Genomic DNA, 16211 nt, shown 5'->3' with positions numbered 1-16211 from the left:
AGATGAGTCTGTTGATTTCTCAAATGACATTTTTACTAAGGAGATCCCTCTTTAAATTCTTAAAGAATGTTAAAGCAAAATTCTTCCCGGAGGATGCTTCTGAGAGACAATAATATTAGATAGCAGTTGAATTTGTAAACTTTGCTGCCAACTTCTTACAGCTGACTGGGGCAAAAGTTGTCTTTGATGTAATTTTCTCCAAGATTTCTCAGAGCAACACCTGAAAACTTTTCAGGCAGAATCCCAGCATAGGACTCTGTCTGTGAAACTCTGGGGCTTATTGTGTTTGGTTGCTGCCAGGAAAGAGGAAGGCTGAGGAGAAACACAAAGCAGACTGTGTTCCCTGTTATGCCAGTCTTTTTGGCTCCCAGAGAACAGGTGCACTCATTTTTTTCATGGAGCAGCTCCGAATTGCCTTTTTTCCTGCCTGGCTCCGTGCTATGACCAGATCTCCTCCATGAAAGCTACACACAGAAGAACATGGAGACAGCCAGGCATGGCTCCTCATGAGCCTCAGATTCAGGGAAGGACACCCAATACTGTACTGGGGTCGACAACCTTTCATACACATTCCCTGGGCACCCTTCTCTCCAGATTCTCAGGAGAAAGCCCCTTTCCACTTTGACATCTGAAAGAAGGTAGCAAGGGCTGAGCAATGTGTAATAAATATATGTTCTGATATAGCTCTGATTCATTCTGCTATGGCCATGACACTGTGATGTCCATAGCTCCCTTTGCTAACAAGGGAAAAGCTGAGATTGCAACACAACTGATGTAAAATACTAAAAGACTCTCCAATGAGGGCTTTGAACAACCAGCATGAATGATCTTGCTAGTGAAGTTAACAAAGAGCAATGAGGACAGGGCCAATGCTTTTTTCCCTGACTATCTGTGTACATGAACATTACAAGAAGGCATTTCTATAAATTCTTCAATAATTCACTAATTCAGTTGTTGACAGTTTGTTTAGAAATGTGTCTAGACTGCTTAAATGAAAAAAGAAATCAATGGAACTAAGATCTGCCAATGGACAGACTTTTATTTCCTATTTCTGATGTTTACTTCTTCCGTCATTGCTCCTCTAGAAGTGATGTCACTTGTCAGAAGAAATTGTCAGTGCTCTGTTCCTTAGTAGCAGCAATAGGAAGCCACATTTCTTATCATGCGCTTCTCTTTGCAACGGAATCTTGATAAACCTCAAGTTCCACTCTTGCCAAAGTTATTTTTCTTTTCACTCCATATGAGAGATTGATGTTGCAGAACAGGGACTGAGGTTGACCTCCTGACTTTCAGGCTGGTATCCAAATGGTGGGAAAGATTTGCAAATATCCAATAGGAAGAGGTATAAATAAGAGCTGGTACTACAGCCTCTTCCTTCTCTGGGATTAGAGATAGACACCACAACACAGCTTTGACTTGTATCATGTTTGGTCATCCCATGGAAAAGCAAAGGATGGGACAGTAGGATAGAACTTGGTTGCCCCTTCTCAAGGTCCAGGCACTTGATTTTCTTCTTGTAACTATCAGCAATGGTCTCTTGCTGGAGCTTCCCCTCTGCTGAAGGGTGGCAATGGCAGTAACTCAGTGTCTCTTACTCTGGGCAAACTGGTGGTGTCTCTATATGGGGCTTTCTAAAACCTGTTGGTTCCATATTCCTGTCGCTCACCAGGTCAGGAGTGCATACAGGCTAGTTAGAAACCATTGCCTCTCCTTTCCCTCTTGCCTGGTGAAAGAGGCTGAAGCACGGCCAGAGGTGACTGCAGTATTGGCAGACAATATTAAAATTTTATTGCTGTTCCCTTTGAACAGAGCAGTAGAACCTCTCCTGAAGTGACAGCACAGCACCTGCATTTTCAGAAAGTCCATGACACAGATTTAAAATAGAAAAAAATTTGATTGCTGAAGTGGGACATATTATTTCTTATGCAGACTACACGGTCAGATTCAGAAACACTTCCTTGTTTTGAAGTGTCTGTTTCAGAAGATGTAGAATCTAACCATGGTAATATTTTTCCTTTTTTAGAGGCTCTATTTTAAAACCTCTCTCCTCAGCGTCTGGCTTGGGCAATCTGCTTCCTCAAAACAAGTTCCCTGGACTCCTTTATTACACCACCAGAAGCTCTCAAGCTTGATTTTGAGAGAAAAAGTAAAGCCCTGTAAAAGAAAAAAAATTAGACTGAGCGGAAGGGCTCAAAGCTAAGGAAGGTAAAGCTTGAAGCACCATTACCAGAGATACACCCATGAGGGGTTAGGAAAGTCATAGGTGAGAAAGCTGCAAAGTACTTAACTAGGAAAAGGACACCTTATTTATTAAGTCTTTCCTAAGCACACACTGTGAAATCTTACTCAAAGTTACAAAGCTGAGGTAGTGGGACTTACTGAACTGAAGGATGAACCAAGAGCCAAAGGCTGCTACATTCAAACTTGGGCTTTGACTGTATTGCACTGCTCACAGTCAATTCACTCAATGGCTCACTGCATGCCTGTGTTGCTACGTTCAGATTCGCTATATAAGCAAAATATACGCTTATCTACTCATCTGAGCGAAAATTCATTGAAGTTGGGGGAATTTGAAAATCCAGGCTTTGGAGACTAAATCTGATGAACATTCTAGCACTATCTTTTACATATTTATTTTAATATTAGCTATACAGATGTGTTAAAAATTCTGCCATTTTTAGATCCTGTAGTCCCAACTATCAAGACATCTATAAAAGTGTGATTAAAGCAAAATATTTTGTCTTTGATATTGTGCCACACGAGAATATTCAAGGGAAAAGACTGATGACTGAGAACAGTAAGCAATTTTTTAAAATGCTTTTTATGCCATTTCTACTATTGTTTCTGTCTCTCATGGCTCTCTAGTTTCTTCACAATAGCTTTCTCTACATTTGCCACCGAGATCAATAAAGAGATGTTAATTAAAGGAAAATCTGCTGGAGGTTGTACTGAGTGTAACACCTCACTAGCCTTGACTAGAATGTCAAACTAGGCCTATTCTTGTCATGGATACACGCTCAGGTACAACCTTGACCTTCAGTGACAGTTCCAGCAGCACAAGTGTGCCTCCGTAACAGCCTCCCAGCAGAGTCCCTCCTTTACAACGTGACTTCTGAGGGCAGTAAGGTATACAAAATACATCGTGCATCAATATTACTATTCCAAATAAACCATCATGAGAACGTGTTTACAAAACAACCCTAATTACCACAGCCATCCCAGTGACACATCATTCTCGAACAAGACAGGTCTGCATTTCTTTCCGAAATTCACCGTTTGCGCATCTTCACCTTCCTATCTGTGAATCAAAGGAAGAAAGCATCTGTGTGGAAATCCACTTGCGCAACGGTGGTGGAGATAAGGACTCAGTGGAAGCCGGAAGAAGGGACCTCACCAGGTGCTGAGATAGAAACATTAATTCAGCTGGGTACAGCATTTAACCCTACATTGGTGAATGGCAGAGAGAGAAGAATTTTCCATTATCGTGGCTAGCAAATACCAAACACAACAGTTTTTCACTACTCCAGGCAACACGACCACAGACAGACCAACTGCTCTGTGTAAAAAGAGCGAGGCACGCAACCAGTTCCATGGATTCAAGTTGAACAGAACATGTCCTGCTAATGGAAGCAAAACCAAGAAAGACAAAGAGCAATGCTATGCTTTCCAGGAGCAAAAAAGGCATCCTCTGATGCTTTGTGTGACAACTACTTTCAGTAAGTTCAGCCAAAAAAAAACCCAAAACAAAAAAAAAAGAAGACATACCGCTGAAAATAAAACAGACAGTTTGAGGCTTATTATTGCGCATTTTGCCTGCACCTATGTGTGGGCTGAGAAACCCTTCTGCTCAGTTTCTTGCTTTTTCAATATATCACAAGTGCATGCACAGATGAATCGCAAGGCACAGACCTGTCAGGTGGCAGACTAATGTCAGCACTTCAGCCTCCTGGCTGCCAGGTCTGATTCCAAATAACCTTTTGTCTTCCTGTTCCAGCTACGAAATCACAGATCAAGTGAAAAATGTAATTATAGCCTAAAAGGCCATGGACAGCATCTTAAAGTACACTGAACTGTGAATGGAACAATAACAATAATAAAAGATAAACTAGGATTACCCGTGGTGCATAGCTAATCCAAAATGCTCCATGGTCCCACACGGGTTATTACAGAACTGTTTCCTATTTGCTGATTTCTGTTTTGCAGGGACAAGTACTCCCCCCTGCCATTTTTAGTATAATTTTGATATTTGAAGTCTTGTGGAAAATATACCTTCCCGGTGGCAGTAAATACTCTGTTATAGCGTTACTGGATTATATTGTATTTGGTATTTTTCCTGAAGATGATGCATAACTTCAGCACTTGTGGTTTTTAAAGTAGTATGTAGATGGGAATATCAAGCCTTATTTTCTATGCACAAATTTAGCTGCCCAATTTTTACAGAAAGAAAAAATATTAAAAGCCTGTAAGAATTTATTCTTTTCTCAGTTACATCTGAGTATGTTATGTTGGATTGGAAGTGCTACCAAATACTGAATTAACTTGTTTTTTCATCTCATAATTGGAATATTAAATATTCAAGGACTTTTCCTAGATTCTTGCACACATCTATAAAAATATAACTACTCAAAATACTAAATTATTCTTAGTGACACCTGGCAAGATAAAAATAGGTGGTGGTGTTAAAAGTGCAAACCTTCACAACTGTTAAGCCAATCTGCATACAATCAGAAAGGCTGCTGATGGCTGAAATTTTTCATCTCCTCTTCCTTATTAATGTCACGATTCTTAGGTTTATTCAAGAATTTGAACTCACATTTTAAAAAGAAAATAGACAGGCAATAAAATGGAAAAGCATTAACATTTCAGTCACTGTCTCTTTATCTGCAATCTTCTACCTCAAATATAATTTGCAGAAGAATCGAATTCACCACCCTCATCTATTTGCACCAGAAAGAATTCTTTTGAGTCAAAGGAGATACTAGTATTTTTTTTACTCCATAGCTAGCTCAGTACTCCATTCCCAAGTTCCATCTTGAATACTGTTGCGACATGCTCTGCTCATGTAGTAGCAACTCCGGGTAGCAAATTGAACTAAATGCACTAATTTATTCCCGTTACAAAATTCTACTTAAAAGACAGGTAGATGTCTCAACTCCATCCATGTGGTGCTTTAATCTTCCTATTGCTGTCATCCAGTCAGATGTATGCACCAAGATCTCCAGGTAACCTGGTCAGAACAAGAGCCCACGTGTTCTGTGAACTGCACGTGAGCTGACGCATCGAACAAGCTCCCTGAAACATCTGCACGAGCTGCCTGATGCTGTCCCCATTCAGCAGGCTGGCTGGCCACTGCTCCAAGGCACTGGCCCCTGTGGTGTATGTCACAACACACTTGTCCACGTTTCTCATTCTGGGCAGCTTTAACGGGATACCTACGTGCCTCGACCCATGGCTAAGCAGGCTTGCTCGTGTTTCAGCTGGGGCTTTGTGGTAGCGTACACTGTGATCTGCAAAGGAAGAAAATGCTACTTATGCCCTAACCACTTACTTTTTTCCTTTTTCTTTCTTTTTTTTTCTTTTTTCAATTTGCAACATAAAATTTGATGAGGAATAGGACAAGAGAAATTGCAGAAAGTTTTCTATTTTCTTGTGAAATTCAGTGTCTATAGCTGGACAATACAGAGCTTGTATAGTTCTCGCATGCGGAGAATGAAACTTCAGCCACTGAATTGAGGGCTTATTGAAAAAACACACACGGAAAAATTCCCTACAAAGCATCGTGTGGAAGTTAGATGAATCCCGCACTGCACGCAGTGTCTCATTAGAAACAAGTTACATAAATGATGACTTGACTTTATTCACTTGGGCTTCTGCCAGCCCATAAAGGAACCACAATCCAGCCTTTTCCCTTAATTCCTAATACTCTGAGGTCTACAAGAAACCAAAGTATACGAACAATATCCTTGAAAATACACTCTCTTTACTGCAATCTCTGCCAGTGTACTTCATTTTCAGCCATTCTGGAAGTGCCTTGAGCTTTGTCTGCAAATTCACTTGGCCTGACATTCGGCAATGCATTATAGGCCAGATGGATTTAGGAAACTGCACTGATTGGATTCATCTAATTAAAGGGAGGGGAAGAGGGAAATAAAAGGAAATTATTTTTCCCTCTGCTTCCTAAAATATATAAATAAATAGAATTAATTTATCTGAAGGAGTTGCCCAGGTGTCTCTCTATGTACTTAAACTGTAAAACACGGCTTTGTGAATGCATCCCAGCAGTGGCTATGGACCCAGTCACTGTGTGGAGGGCTGCAGATCTCAGTTCAACTGTCCAAGTTACATGCTAGTCTACTAGTGTTTTCCTGAGACCTGGGAAAATAACAGACATGAAACCCCTTACAGAATACAGATGTCAAAAGACACCACTGAAAAATAAAAAGAGACATAAATTCATCTCTGTAGTACGAACCTGACCACCTTCTTCTGATGCCAGAGCTTGGATGCTTTGGACACATTTTTGATGTTCTAAGGCAAGCTGTAAGACATTCGGCTTTTGCCACGCCACATCCCCTGGCATCAGATAATGCAATAGCTACAGCCTGCTTCTTGCGGGTAATGAGAGGGTGGAAAAAGGAAGGGGAATCAGACCTTCTCCCCTTGAAGAAGACAAGCATGTCTTGGGAACAGTTGGTGTCAGGCAAGGAAAGGATTTGCCCCCATAATCCTGTTCTCATAATAATATTTATTTTCCACACTCCTCAGCACTGGCATAATGAGCACACCCTGTCCCAGACCTACATATTTAGCTCCCTTTTGTTCGTGAGAGCACACACTGAACAGCTCTAACCAGTTCTGTTTTCTCAGAGGTCCATACATGAGTCACAGCTGATGGATGACAGGATTCACCTCAGAAATCCGGCTGGTGGTGGACGCTGGTCAGCAAAACTTCAACTCCCTTCCAGGGAGAGCTGCAACAACCTGCACAACCAGCACTACACACATCTCCTGCGCTAGGGAAGTTTATCTTCATGGTATCCACAGTTAGTCGAAAGTATCTATCTGTTTTTTTAAACCACCCATAGGAAAAATTTAGAATTTTTACAGCAGACATACTAAACATGGTATATTTTTCAGCAGTGGCTAAGTGCTCTGCCCTGGTGATGGCCGTGTTTTCTCATGGATGCAGCATGTGCAAATCTGTGAGCTAGGTGCATTTATTCTTTCACCGATAACAGAGAAGCAGCAGCATATGGAAAACTGCAGCCTGGCTGACTTAACAGGTGTCACATAGACACAAAATAAAGGCATATTTTCTGCCTTTGAGTATTTTGCCCAAACCTCTGGATGCTATTACTTCAAGACACCAGCTCTGAAATCAAAAGCTGTGCTTTGCATTCATATTAGGAGAAATGTTACGTTTCCTTCACCTGACTTTTAAAATGCATTATATATGCCTATATTCAGCCTTTCAGGTAAGTAAAATAAGTAAATCACACTATGTTTTTGCATATTGACCTCTCTCATTAGTTACACAATTCCTTTGAGACTGGACCTTCCGTAGGAGCATCACCATGTACATCTATTCCTTACTGCACTGCATTTAATAATCCATGTGTTAATATAGAAGTGACTTCAAAGCTAAAGAACACCTCCAAGGCTGAAGTAAGCAATGGTGTCTTTGTGTCAAGTTTTTTAAGAAGTTTTTTAAGAGGAATGCCTGTTGTTAAAAAAAGGCATCACATGGTCATGTTTCCATGAAACTACACTCATTGCACGAGCACAAATGGGTATCAGCAGTGTAAGATGCCCTAATACAGTCCCTGGAAACTCTTAAGTAAATATGCCACCTAGTGTTTAACAGGGACAATTTCATTCATAAATCACCTTGATTGATTCCTCCCGAGCTGTTCCCTGCAAGTTTAGGTGGTATCGAGTCTGGCCGAGGTATTTGGTGATGCCTTCTCCAACTTTGCCCCCTCCCTACCCCTGAAAACCCATCCTACAGCTTTTTCACTGAAGAATTATCTTCCTCCCCAGGGATTGTTTAGCTCCTGATAGACTCTGCCAAATGGCACAGCTACACTCCCAGCCCACCTTTTTCATTTGAGGAGCCCACAGCTGAGACTGCCATGAACAATCCAGAAGGCACAGAGCTGACCCTGGGGCGTGACCTTTGCTGTAAAGATCCCGAAACAGCCCAAAGGACTTCAGAAAAGCTGCCTTGTACCACCAACCAAACAGTACTTGGTTCAGTACACAGGCATGGAGTGAAGGAAGCAGGATTTTCCACCTCTCCCTGACTGCAGGTGCTGGGCACAATCATTTTGAGAAGCAGAAGCACCGTTCCTGGCTTACTGCTTATCAAAAGGGGACAGCGAGTTACCACAGCAATAGGTATCATCTAGACAGATGGATGACCAATGAAAGAGACTTTCAAAGTGTAAAAACAACTATTTCTCTTGACAAGTGGTGGAGACATAATTCCTTCTGAGGTTTGGCATTATTTTCCTTCCTCACCTCTAGCCCCGGCTCAATAGTGGCACACCTGCCTTAAATGCAAGCAACCCTCTCACTCTCAACAGAAGAGATGCTCCAGGTATGTACATGGCTTGGCCCCTTTTCATGTGCTTAAAACATGCCAAATTGTCTTCTTGCCTTTTCTATTTGCGATTCTTTTTATGTTTCTGTCATGGACATTCATTATGCTTCCAGGGATTAAAGTCCTACAGTGAGTCATATCATAGCACAAACCATCCTGAGTTTTCGGTAATGTCTTGTTTGCACTTCTTCCAGATCAGAAAAAATCCCAAATGAAACTTCTGTCTCTGCAGTACTTCATCAGATACCTTTCCCCAAGGTATCAAGCTGCTGCCTACCTTTATTCTTTGCTTGAAATTCCTCTATTTTTGGCCTGTGTGACCGTGTTCACGTGCCAAGCAATTTGAATTAATGTCAAGAGTATGATTTCATGAGACATTGTACTGCTTTGCTAAAAATCCAATTATTCTGCATTTGCTGCATTCTTTTCATTCAGTACATTTGTAAATCTATCAAAGAGGCAATCAAGTCTAACTGGCAGTATTCTTTCTACATAACCCACGCTGACAACCATGCACAGTCCTACTTTCTTCAGGGCTGAGAATACATTACAAGAAAGAGCCCATTGTTACGATTTGTACTTTTCGCACCACAGCATCCTCTCTTCCAAAAACGAGCAGTTATAAAAAGTGCTGTTTCCTGACATTTCTAGTCAGGCTTCAGCCGAACGTCATCAACAGCATGTGCTTCACTGTGGCCATTACTAGTTGCTGTTTGGACCAGGATGCTGCCTTCTGCTGTCTGGCAGCTCCAGCAAGCTCTGGTAGCCTTGTGGCTTGGACTGCAGCTGACTGATGGCTGCTGACCCAGCCCAGAGGTGACTGTGGAGATTCCTGTGCCTGGATTCCCAGTATCCCAGCTGCAGGGTGAGGGTGCAGGCTGCTGAGCAGCAGCTCTCTGTGGCAGAGCTCAGATCAAACCGAACACTTGCTTGGGCTCTGCACCTGACTTCACTCAAGTGCCCACATGCCTCAGGGGAGAGACCTTCTGCCCCCTGAGTATGGAAAATTTGCTCAGTGGATGTGACATACACGTTGTATGCTCAGAAGGGATAACATCTAGAGCATGATGGGACATCACACCAGTCAGTGTGTAGGGACATAGAAAGCTGGCCAAGACATTCCTTGGCCAAAGGTCTGCAGAGTACACAGGATATAGAGGAGGAAGAACTTTGTGTATCTTGGCTAGTGATAAGCACTTCATGGAAGCCTTGGTTACTAGGATCATAGCTGCAGCTAATTTCTCACTAGTGAAGTAATGACTCAGAATTGAATCAGAGAACCACTGAACAGTTTAGGTTGGATGGGACCTTAAAGATCATCTAGTTCCAACCCCCTGTCATGGGCAGGGACACCTTCCACTAGACCAGGTTACTCAAAGCCCCGTCCAGCCTGGCCTTGGACACTTCCAGGGAAGGGGCTGCCTCAGCTTCTCGGGGCAACCTGTGCCACTGTCTCACCACCGTCACTGTAAAGAAAATTGCTTCCTAATATCCGCATTAAATCTACCCTCTCTCAGTTTGAAACTGTCACCCCTTCTCCTATCATTACACTCCTTCTTAGAGAGTCCCTTCCCTTCTGTCCTGTAGGGCCCCTTTAAGTACTGGAAGGCTACAAGACGTCCGCGAAGCCTTCTCTTATCCAGGCTGGAATGTAGTCTCCTACCATGGGGAGGAATTAAGTAACTGCTTCTCAGGTACGTTGGCAAAATGTCTTCATCTACACACAGTAATATTTTTTCAGGCACAGAAAATGACAGACAAATAGGACTAGAAAGTACTTTCAGACTTTTTTTCTCCTATTCGCCTCAGGTATCAGTGCTACCTGTGCCATTTCTCCCAGATGTTTTCTAAAGTGTTTCTGTGCCTTACTATGAGTGAGATTTTGTCATCCCCTTGGGCAATTCAGCCCAGTGTTTCACTGGTTTTTTTTTTCCCTTCCTTAATAGCTAACCTGCAATGTTCACCACAGTATTTCAGGCCTATCGTCTCTTGTCATGTCCACCATGACCACAGAGGACAGGTTATTTTTTTCCTTGTAATTAGCCAACGAAGCATATGACCTAAATAAGCACATCAGTAAATCCACTTATTTTCTAAACAAAATATGAAGGATAAATATCAGTCACCATTTAAACCCTTTCCTTTGGACACTAACTGAAAGTCCTTCATTAGCAAAGATTAATAGCTCTCTTATTCTTAAGAAGTTGGACACTTGTCTTCCAAGATCAAAACCTGACAGTTTAGAGGCATTTGTAAAAGTTTAGTGCCTATTCCTACACAAGTGTCTCCAGATTCATGCAAGATAATCAAGTATAGCTTTTTACTCAAAAAATGGCTTTTCATTTTCTAGTAACTAGACAAATGAAATGTTTACACTGAAGGCTCTGTCCCAATCCCTATGGATAGTTGTTCATACTAATTTAATACTATCAAACTATGTGAAGAGCATAAATGTCAAGACAACAATACCCATTTAAGGCTATTATTTTTAATACATAAAACTAAGCATGGGTTTTACGCAACAAACATTTAGCTTTACTAGCATTATTAATATGCTCATAACAGGAAAATACCCAAGAGGAAAAGATTAATTTACATATTCAGCATAGCCTACCAGCAGATACAGTATTGTACTTAAAGAGTCACGTCGCATTTGCCTTAGGACCTACTGTAAGGACTTCTGGTGTATCTAATCACTTTTAGTACTAATCTGACATTCTCATTTCAGTAAATTTCAAACTACAGTTCTGGTATTCTGGTATGAAGTTTTCACAACGCTTCCATGTGCCTGTCTTCATAAAACACTGAGTTGGGAAACACTTTAGTGGTAAGAAACTTCATATTTGCCTTTGCTACATATGCTTAACAGTGCCCTTAACTGCCCCAAGACCCAGTGAAATTTTGGGGGGCCTTCCCATTAATTTCAGTAGCCTTTGGATCAGGTCATATTCGTTGCATTATGTCATCTGTGTAAACCACCGTTGCCTCCAACTTAGAAGTCTCTTCAGACATAATCATATCACTTATTCTGCTTGAGGGAAATAATCATGAATCCTAAGCTGACGGTAATAACATAACATAAACCAGGAACCTGGAGAGATGTTAACAGCTCAGGGAAGCAATGTAAGCAAATACTCTGCAATGGAACCTCTCTTTCTCTTGATTCCCTCAATTTCCATCACTGTTAAAATGAACCCAAATTATTCCTCTCAAACTTTGCTGGATCAGGCAAAACATTAGGTATTAATTAGGAATGCCACAGTCAACTACAAAGCAGCATCCCTTTTCCTACGCATAAACACAGACAGCCAGAGGGAAGGAATTAAAAAGGGTACTTTCCATGATTTTACTTCTGTAGCTTTCTTATTTTTATTTCTCATATATTGCCTATTTCATATTTATGACTCTTTAAACAAAAAAAAGAGAGAAAGCTGTACAGAGACACAGCTGGAAAATACAAAAGAATGCCAACACTGAAAGGCAAAGGAAAATGAACAGCCAGCTATATTTTCAGTAAGATGGTATCTGTCACTCGAAATACAAAACTGCTTTCTAAAATATGTATACTGTATTCATTGAAACTCCTCCTTGCTGTGGTATAAAACCAAAGAGTATTCTGGATGAATTCACTAACGAATTGCTAACAGTTATTTAAAGACAGTCAGGTACGTAGTTAAGAACTCATGTCAGGGCACGCCACAATTAAGTACGTACATGTGGTAATCTGTGTGTAGAATACTACTCTTCCAGGACAAGCCTGATTGACTGATGAAAGGAATTAATTACTCCCAAAGTCATTTTGATGCATAAGTTTGTTGCTTCTAGCAGCAAAAATGCCACACACCTTTATCCTGCATGAGTTACTGAAATCTGCAGATAAAGGCCACCTTCGTGCATAGGCTTTATGTTGCTGCTTATCGTCTGTGCATCCTTCAGGAAAATCAGTACTGCTGGGGAAAAGTCCCTTGTGAATTCTGTGGCTATCCATATAGGAGTGAGACTATAACCCCTAACAGAGAAAGGTGGCCGGTTGTTAACGTCCCTGTAGAACTGAGCATTTTAATTTGTTCCGACCAAGCATGTTGCAAAAACCAGGGAGCTGAAGGCGATGTAAAACACACCATGTCACATCACCAGTGCGGTTCCAGCCCGGAGTCTGCAGGAACAGATGTTTCTGCTTGCTATCTTCTTAACCCCATGTTCTGCTGCTGGTGTGGAAGAAAGTGTTCAACATCTGGATAGACATCCCAGCAGAGAGTTAAACACTAGCTAACAACCTGTAATAGGATCATTAGAGGTTTAGAGGAGTTGCAGAATGGGAAGAATAATGAATAAATGAAAAAGATTTCTTTATCACTGGCTAACAGCAGTACCTGTAGAAAAGTCAGCAAAGAGACAAAAATGGAGTGGTAAGATGAGGCTAAAAGGCCTTCAGAAAGGGATGTGGCATGAATAACAATGTGGAAGTGTAAATACTTAGGAAAATTGAACCAAACCTGAGGTTTGGTTCATAAAATTGGCTGTCTCCTGTGCCGTTTTGATGTATGGAAAACTGCAGTGCCCCCTAAAAAATTTAGTTCCATAACCAGATTACATCTTCAATTAAGGGATGTTAGAAAATAGACTTTCCTGGAAGCCTTGCATTTTCTTCTGTGGGAAACTGTGCACGAGCAGCATGACTAATGAGGACAGTAATAACAACTACTACTACTTCTAGCAAAGTTATTCTTCCTTTTCTATCACCTTTGCCTTAATAGGAACAGGTTTATCTGTCTATTATTTGTGTGGGATTTTCTGCTGAGGAAATCTGTAAGTTTCCAGACTTTGTAATACGCTTATCATTTCAGTGCTTTAGTTCTAGCTGCAGTATTAACTATAGGCTCTATCACTGCACTGAAATGCTCAGTAATGAGTTCCAGCAAAATAGGTAGAGAGGTTACCATGTAAAGCAGCAACATTTTGTTTCTGTTTTTTTAATCTTCAGTTTTCTGCCCTGCCTGTTAAGTGAAGACTCCACATACAGTTTGCTCTTGGTGTAGCTAAAACTGCTACATTATTTTTTGCAGATCATCGCCGTTAAATGCCTCTTGCTGCTCCTGGCATGTACTTGCAACCAGAGAGCAGAATGAACGCTCCAGCCCAGGCTCCAAGCAAGCTCATATTTCATGTACAACCGGTATGTTTGAACTGACTGTGCCAGATCCTACTTGGAGAGAAGTTGATGGGAGCTTTGCCAGGATCCAAATAAGCAGAGACTTGGCACCAACAAAACTTTCCTTAATCTTTACTGCGTTTACCAACAGTTTGTCCTCTGTCAGATAGGTTAAGATCATTCTTCTTTTGCAAATACTTTAAGCTCGACTGCTGCCAAAGCTTTTCTTTAACTCCCGCCTGCCGTTTCCATTGTGTCCCCCATGATGACATGAATACTTGAGAAGCTATAAGGCAGTGCAAACCCAGGAAGCTCCTGTGTATGACCAGCACAGCAAAGAAACACGGTGTGGGGCAGAGCCTTTCTCTGACCCAGGGCAGCGTGTCACAGCATCTGGGTCCCACCCAAGGCACAGACTGGCTGTGGCATGCACAGGGCAGGTCACACCAATGGGAATGAAAGTGCAGGAGCCAGGAGCTGGGGTGGTTTCCATTCAATTCTTCCAATGTATTTTCCCAAATTGCATTCTCTGGTGTCCAATTAGAAATTAAAGACCTTTTTCTCCTTGCCTGGGACACAAGGATGCAGTAAGAGCAGTAGTTGCAGGATAACATGGTATGTGATAGTGATAGATGTTTTCAGAACTACATGTTTTACTCACAGACCACTGCAAAATTTTTCACTCCTACACATCAAGATTAATTGCTTACAGCAAGTCACAGTTCTCCTACGTTCACCAGTAACGTGAATTACTGGTAATTAATTACAGTACATACCAGTACCAGGTACTAATCTGCCCTACATCTTCTATTATATGTTCATTTGCCCAAAGTACAGCATTCTATAAGCAGAGCAAACATGAAGCAGGCGATTGCAACTTGCCCAGAATTACAGCCCTAAGCTGAGAGCATACAATCTTCAAATGTTCTTCGCACAGAAACCTATTTCTCTATCCAAAATCCCTTCTGAAGCTGGATTCTGTTAAAATTGCAATTGCCTACACTGCTAAAAAAGTATTCGCAGCATGCTGTGCTCCCACAGCACTTCATTCCTAAAAATCATTGCGACTCCTTTCAGATTAAAGATCTGTTAAACCATTTGGACTAAAATTTGGAATCTGTGTCTACAAATCTAGCACCTCTTTCAAGTCAGACAGAAATAACTTTCGGACAAAACATCGGCATTAAGTATCTTAGAGTACAAATGTTTTCTTAGGCCTGTTACAAAGAACGTTGGATAAAAAGGCATGAACAACAACAGCGTAATCCAGCCCATACATCACCTCCTGCTTCTGGAATGGGCCTGACTCCATTAATTACAGCCTCAAAGAAATTATCATTATGGGAACAGACAGGTACCCTGGGCAGTTCCAAGACATTTTCATCCAAAGGCGGGCTGCTCCTGCCAGCCCCTGCTTCGGTGGCCTCTTCCATCGACCTGCCCCACAGGGACCTGCCGAGACGTTGAGCGACAGCTGCTGTCAGCAAGGGAGGCGACAGAGTGAGGAGTCTCCCCGGCTGGTGTTAACAAACCCGCTGAGGAGACGAATGCCTTCAGCTGCACTTTCACACCCTGGAATTGCTTTCTGTATAAAGCAAAATCTCACTTGTAAAAAGCCTAATCTGTAAGAGGAGTACGGGTGCTTAACCTCAGAGCGCTGAATTCTCACCTTCCTCTTGAGAAATAATGGAAGTCTCTGTCCTGCATGTATGGCTTCCCACCCACCATTTCTGAAATATTCAAAATAATCCAGGTAGCCCTTTCAAATAAACCAGCTCAGTTATCAGGGGGAAAAAAAAAAAAAATTACCTGATCTATTGGCCAGAGGAAACACACCTTACAACACACTCGACAGTTTTTCACATATGCAGCAAAGAATTTACTTTGTAGAAAAATGTCATCCAAAATAATTACTTGCTTATTTCTAGGAGTTCTGAAATTTTGAAGTGGATGAAGGTTTTGATTTGTGAGCAAACCGTGGTCTTAGTCGAAAATGCTGTACAACACGATAGCCTCAAGCAAGACATCTGATACAACTCCCACTGAATCACCACTTTCTCATATCATTTCTATATTTTAGAGGACTTCTAAAGACTATATAAAACCAAATATCAAATTCCTTTTATCCTCCTTTGTCCCTATATGTTATTACTGACAATGCTCCCTATTTCACCAGTTTATTCCAAAGCCCAGTCCACACTATATCTGAGGTTATTGTGAAGAACAAACGGGAATGATGTCCCCTGAGTTTTTGCTACCCAAAAGCTCTTATGAGCTTCCCCCAGGAACATCAGAATCAAAAGCAACCATGGCAGGCTTTACCATATAGACTTTTACGAATTTCTTTCAGTTGCTAATAATTTAGTTGATGTAATCTCTTTTCACATGGATTCACCTGAGATGATGGAAAACTACTGGTACCAGTAGAGGAGTCCACTGGGAATCTTAACCACCACC

This window comes from Apaloderma vittatum, unplaced genomic scaffold (genome assembly GCF_000703405.1).
Source record: "Apaloderma vittatum isolate BGI_N311 unplaced genomic scaffold, ASM70340v1 scaffold6551, whole genome shotgun sequence".
Taxonomy (NCBI): Eukaryota; Metazoa; Chordata; class Aves; order Trogoniformes; family Trogonidae; genus Apaloderma; species Apaloderma vittatum.
Note: the sequence above shows the minus strand (reverse complement) of the source record.